This window comes from Macrobrachium rosenbergii, chromosome 52, assembly GCF_040412425.1.
Source record: "Macrobrachium rosenbergii isolate ZJJX-2024 chromosome 52, ASM4041242v1, whole genome shotgun sequence".
NCBI lineage: Eukaryota > Metazoa > Arthropoda > Malacostraca > Decapoda > Palaemonidae > Macrobrachium > Macrobrachium rosenbergii.
The window spans coordinates 8945914-8953214 of record NC_089792.1 but is presented as its reverse complement, the minus strand read 5'-3'; the positions used below and the strand labels follow the sequence as shown (position 1 = coordinate 8953214).

General features: G+C 33.7%; 1 long non-coding RNA gene across 1 annotated transcript in view; it reads right to left on the bottom strand.

The window, feature by feature from the left end:
• LOC136833669 (uncharacterized) overlaps window positions 1-7301 on the bottom strand; it is a 629485-nt gene that overhangs the window by 17774 nt on the left and 604410 nt on the right. The window lies entirely within an intron of this gene.

Sequence of the window (7301 nt, the reverse complement as noted above, 5' to 3'; positions counted from 1 at the left end):
TGTGTACATATATTCAAAAATAAATCTCTACAGGTTTATTTTTAGACCATGTACCCATCCATAACGTGGATTTGTTTCTCCTTTGAAGAATCATGTTACTATGAGTATTTTCCGACAACAATAATAATAATAATAATAATAATAATAATAATAATAATAATAATAATAATAATAATAAATCTGGTGAACAGAACAGTGAGGGGAAATGTGTACCCATCCATAAAGTGGATTTGTTTCTCTCCATTTGAAGAATCATGTTACTATGAGTATTTTTCGATAATAATAATAATAATAATAATAATAATAATAATAATAATAATAATAATAATAATGAATCTGGCGAACAGAAAAGTGAAACGGGAAATGAAAACAAGGAAACATGACATACTTTAGAATTATAAAAGATAGACGTGATTATGACGGTGAGAAACCCCACGAAAACCACTTTACCCGCAAAGGATCTTTTGCCTGTAGAATTAATTCATAGTTTCCTTTTAAAATATATATTAGATTGGACTACTTCCTGAGAGTGTTATTTATAGTTTCTACCGATATCAGCAAATTCTGTCCTCCCGTAGTTGGGTAGTGCCGTCAGTGCACCTCATGTGGTGCACTGTAGGCATTACATAAGGTTCTTTGCAGCGTGCCTTCGGCCCCTAGCTGCAACCCCTTTCGTTCCTTTACTGTACCTCCTTTCATATTCTCTTTCTCCCATCGTACCCTCCACCCTCTCCTAACAATTGACTCATAGTGCAACTGCGAGGTTCTCCTCCTGTTACACCTTCCAAACCTTTTACTGTCAATTTCCATTTCAGCGCCCAATGCTTGGTCTTTGGCATAAATTCTGTATATTCAATTCAATTCAAATCTTGTCCTAAATGCTACCTCCGAATTATTGTAATTTCCTTCATCTATCCAGTTAGAAAATATCTGAAAAAGTCGAAATCTAATGGCATTCACTTTAAAGGATAAAACTTTAACCCACTTCCTTTATTAATACTTCAATGTAAAAATACTTTCAATGATACAACCCATCTGAAATGATGTGTCATCCACTGCTCCAACTCTATTCCTTAAAAATATTATCTAAAAAGACCTTTAATGCATTCATTATAATTTTGAATCCTCCCCGGCTGTACAAATCAGGAATGCTTTTATTTATTCACTACATAAATATCTTTCTAAGCATGATTTATACAGCTGTATTCTTCCACTCTTTTGTAAGCAATACCCATATTCATTAAACCTTTAACCTGTTTTCCACTTAATGCAAGCAGCAATTCTTTTGTTGGTATTCGCTGTAGACGTTTCCCCTTGAAAATATTTCATCTAAATCGGTAGTCTAATGTTTCTCAACATTACAAATCAATATACCACTTTTTTCCAAAAAAAATTTTATACCCATTTTTTGTTTAATCTCTAACTGGATTCACGCAGTACTGATCACACCAAATGTCCTAATTTTCCAGATTACTTCATATTAATTTACAATATAAGTCTTTGCTAGAGCCAAGTATGCCACAAAGATAAGGTAATGTACGTCTTTTGAACATGACACTTAACGAACAAAATGCATCTGTATATACTAACTGATACGTTAAATTCCATAATTACAAATGCTTTCCAGGTTAATTTCTCTAATAGCTGACTAACGTTTATATATACTTTCACAGCCATATGATACATCTCACTATAGCTTCGTTATAAATGAAATCCTATTCTTAATGACCATTTAAGGACAACTTATATTCTGATGGTAAAATACCTCTTGTTACCTACGAATGATCAAATAATACTGAAAAAGATGGTAAAAGACCTCTTGCCATCTACGAATTGTCAAATGATACTGAAAAGATGGTGAAAGACCTCCTGCTATCTACGAATTGTCAAATGATACTGAAAAGGAGAGGGAGTAATCCCTATGTAATGACTTGAATATCAGCCAGTTCTAAGTCTAACCTTCAGAAAATAACTGACATCCCCAGCCCCAAAAACCGGCATATACTTTTGCTGTAAGTTTCCATATCGTTATTCAGATATTCCATATTGTTATTCAGATATTCTGTACATATTTAAGTTGTTCTAGAATATTGACAAGAACTATGCTACTATCCACAAGCGTTTCAAAGTGCACACGACACAGCTGTTTACGACTTGAAAACAAAGCGGAAATTCGTAAGGCAGACCTATCCTCATTTTCTCGTCGATACTTGGACATTTGATGTCAACCTTGGTGTTGTATGAACTCGAATAATAATAAGATAAAGATTTGTAGCAAACCGCAGTGAAGTACAAGTTAGTTACGCAAACCTTACCCTATAACATTCAAATAAAAGAGAGAGAGAGAGAGAGAGAGAGAGAGAGAGAGAGAGAGAGAGAGAGAGAGAGAGAGAGAGAGAGAGAGAGAGATGAAGAACTTTTGATGTCAACCTTTGTGTTGTTTGAACTCTAATACTATGGTAAAGATTGTAGCAGAATTCAGTGAAGTACAAGTTAGTTACGCAAACCTCACCCTATAACATTCAAATAAGAGAGAGAGAAATGGCCAGCTATACCCTCTTTTTCCGAAGCCTCTCAGTTTAAAGGGAAAGAGGCCCTTTGAAATTTGCGTTTGTGAGAGTGGTTCTCTATTTAATAATACAGCTTCCATTTGGAGATATAAAGTGAGACAAATCTATGAACTCGCTGAGTTGAGTTGAGAACTAAAAGGAAAATAATTTATTATTTATCGTTTGTAAATAATTGTATGTAGTACAATGCTTACAAACAGACACGAAATTTTCAGCGAGTGCGTATTTACATGACTAAATGCCTGAAAATATATCCCCCATTTAAACATTTGCATTGTCTCAAGAGATAATTTTTTTATTAATGAGTTCGGCAACGTGACCTCGATCTGTTACTCTGGATGAGGGTTCGAATCCTGTTACCGGACGTCAGAATTGCTTCATATTTCTTACAAATTTGGATCTACGGCTTTTTAGTGACAAGAGTATCCAAAAAGTGCGAAGAATTCGAGAATTAAAGAGGGCATTGTGGCTACTACAATTACATACGTATCTGGCGAAAAGTGATCAGTAGATTCCATATTTCATATATATATATATATATATATATATATATATATATATATATATATATATATATATATATATATATATATATATATATATATATATATATGTGTGTGTGTGTGTGTGTGTGTGTGTGTGTATATATATATATATATATATATATATATATATATATATATATATATATATATATATATATATATATATATATATATATACATATTGTATAGTATATGTTAGCATTTTACTTAAAGGCTTATATTTCAATTAATCTTATGCTGTCTTATCTACACGTTCAGTGAAATACGGTTATCAAAGCAGTGCTACAAGACCAGTTACTGTTAAGTATGCATAGAGCTAAGTGTGGTTTTGTTCGATTTAGTTAATCATCAAGAACCGTTTAATAGTCCCAAAGGATTCCCAGATTCTGGCTTGGAATTTCGAGGAATGTAAATTAAATGACTTCAGTCGTTTATTGTGATAAGGCATATTTTTATTCAGATGAATTCAGAAGCCAAATAATGGCCGGGAGATAAATAATCAGGAATCTTCTACGTAATAATCTGAGATACCTCGGCTGCAAACATTTTAATTAACTTTATTTGGAACCCAGGGTATGAGTAACAAGTGCTTTTGTAACGAGCCGCAAAAAGGTTGGATACATAAAGTGATTATATTTATGGGTTTGTAAAAGTCGTCATATATTTTTGAAAAAGAATGAATTTTATCTGCAAATTATCAAGCGTTACCACTATCGATAAACTCACCTCCAGCAAAGTATCTCTCTCTCTCTCTCTCTCTCTCTCTCTCTCTCTCTCTCTCTCTCTCTCTCTCAAGATACGTAAGAGTGGATGGAGAGATACTTGAAGGATGAAACATTTTGTAAAAGTGATAGTGATTTGTAATGCACTGAAAACACTAAATATTCTTTTAGATTTAACAGGGTTGACATTATCTTTGTGTTATAATAGATTATGGCAGAATCCAGTTTATCAGTTTTATAAAAAATAATCGCAATTAAACTTCCATGCCAGACAGGAAGTTAGAGCTATGAACTTGGTAATCGGATTATCACTTGATAATCCATTTAGAATTTATAATTGGGTTAGAAAGTGCTAAACAATAAATAGTGATTTATCTTTACAATATGACTAAACTTAGCTAGGGATAGGGCACAAATTAATGATTGCAGTGTACACGGAAGTTGGAAGGTTCTTCCATAGAGAAAAGAGACATTTTTTGGCATCCACCTTTCTCTTTCTTTGTGTGTGTATGTATGTATGTATATGTATGTATATATATATATATATATATATATATATATATATATATATATATATATATATATATATATATATATATATATACACACATATATATATATGATAGATAGATAGATAAATATGTATCTATATATGTGTATGTGTGCATGCATAATTGACTTTTATACTTGCTAACTCAAAAAAGCAGTTCAGATTACCCCTTGTGTCCTACACTGAAAAATACAAATTCGCGTATAAACACAGTTGGTTCCTGGACTTATAGTCCAGTCAAATTAGGAAAGAAAAATAAAAAAATTCATAACAAGCTGAAAATTGGAGAATGTTTTCTACAGACAATTAGAAATAACATATCAAAGTCCCCATCCGTCCACCCCTGAGCTTCGTCCGCCATCTTGGAAAATGGCCGCCAAATTTCAGTTTTTCGCTATTTCCATGGAAACCATTGATCTTAGGAAAATAACTGCCTTATACATTATTGTTCACCATAATATTTTCTACAAAAGATGTTCAATGCATATTTTTGCTATGAATGATAGTTTTAATGATATTCTCGGTTTTGTAACCATATTAAATTGTGTGAGCATGCCCATGTGAATTTAGGCTATTCACTTGCTTTTGATCTGATACTTGGCTATTTTATTTTTTTTTTTTTTTTTTGCACTATAGTATTTTCTAAATGGTTATCTTTTTTGTTTTGTTTTCATTTTAGAATATACTTTAAAAATGGAAGGAACCACAGATCAAAGTGAATTTATGTACTTTGCGAAGAACGCTTAATAGAAAGTGAAAATGTTTGTGTTAAGAAAGGTATGTCGACACTTGTTGAAGCAAGTAAGAAAAGAGGAGATGATAAGTGGCAAAAGTGGGTTAATTTATCAACTATTCAAGTACACATAAAATGCAGAAAAGACTATACTTGAGAAAAGAGTATAAAAGCAGCTTATAAAAAGATACAACTGACCAGGAGGAAACAGGGTCACCTATTAAACAGAAAATTAGATCAAAAGAAACTGTGTTTGATTTCAAGAAAAAGTGTATATTTTGTTTTCAAGAGTGCTGTGAAAAAGAGAAAAAAAAAACCTCCATAGACGGCAAGTAGTTAGTAGAGTAATGACCTTAGACTTTGGAAAAAATGTGCTGGATAAATGCATCAATCGTAATGATGACTGGGGCAAAAAAGTAAAAGCAATTATAGTTGGTGTTCATTGTTTGGTTGCAGAAGAAGCAAGATACCATAGGTCATGTAGCTCCAAGTTTTTTTCGAAGCAACACTTAAATCCGTCAGGTAAACGTGGACGACCCGATGATGAAGATATAGAAACTGGCTTAGAGAAAGTTTGTTCATATATGGAAGACAGTGATGACTGTCAATTTACTTTGCAGGAATTGTTAGATGTGATGCATCAGAACCAATCTTGCAGGACAAGTGGAAGCTATCTGAAAACCAAATTACAAGAAAAGTATGGAAATGATGTTATCATAACTACCCTCCAAAGAAAGATTCCCATTGTATGTTTCCGCAAATCAGGAGATAAATTGCTATGTAATTCTTGGTATAATGAAAAACTCCATAGTGAGAAAGAAGAGCGAATGAGGATTGTTAGAACTCCAGCAGCTATTATTAAAGAGGACATCAAGTCAAAGGTGTACGACTCCAGCAACTATCCTTCTCTGAGGGACTCTTTAATAATGTTGAAAACAACATACCTGATTCTCTTCAAGTTTTATTACATGAAATAATTGAAAAAGGAGGAAGGGAGATACAGACAACAAACACAGGGTATGCTCTGCTATAGCTCATTCAATCCTACAAGCAGTCCGTCCAAGAACATTTGTCTCTCCGATCCTACTCTGAGTAGCTGTTTACGTACACAGGAAATTTGGATCAAGACTCCTGGTACATATTTTACAAACTGGGATTCTCTACTGGATATAATGAAGCACAACTCTTGAAGCATCTTGTATGAAAACTACCCCTCCTAATATTTTGCCTGATAGTTTCATGCAGTTTGTTTTTTGATAATGCAGATTTTGATGTGCACACAATAGATGGGTTTCACATTTCACTGCATGGGTGGCATTGAATGTAACACCAGCAGGCTCAATGATCAAACCAGAAGTAATTGAAAGACTGAAAAAATGCCTTCTGCTAGAGAAATTTCTTCGTGTTCATCTATAACAGTGAAACCCTTCACAAGTTATAGTGAAAGTGGACTGAAAAGGATTGAAATTGAGGATCTAAAGAAACTTACATCAAATCCTAGTGAAAAAAATTACAACGTCATCTTGTCATTTGCTATGGTTGAGGGGGAAGTGGATGAAATTTAAGGATATTCCACACTGGAATGGATTTATGGATGCTATCAATAATAGCGAGGACTTTGATACGACGTCCATTCGCCTTGCCTTTCCTTGATTTAAAGCTACCTCTTCTGATGCAATAAACAGCGTGTTACATTTTGCATCTGATTCATGTAGAAAAGCGAGTAAGAGTGTGACATGTGTTACTTTTGACCAGCCACTATATTGGAAGGCAAGAGAGATTATGTCCTCTACTGAAAACAGTTTGAATTTAGGTAATGTTTCGTGCGACTAGGTGGTTTTCATCTCTTAATGTCATTTATGGGTTCTATTGGGTACATCATGGCCGGTAGTGGATTAAAAGAAGTGTGGAGACAGTTTATGCACCTAAATCTACAGACAAAATGATGACAGGACACAGCTTAACCAGAGCCCTTCGAGCACATCTGTTAACATATGCTGCATTGGGCCAGCTTCTTTTAGATGGTGCAACCATTTCTGATGAGGATAAACAAGAGGTTCAGTCCATGCTTCAGCAGTATGATAACAAAACATTGACTGTAACATCAGTAAAGAATCGGCTATCATAAATAGCATTGCAAAGAAATTTAACACTCATGTGCAAGAAGTTTGCCTTAGGGGC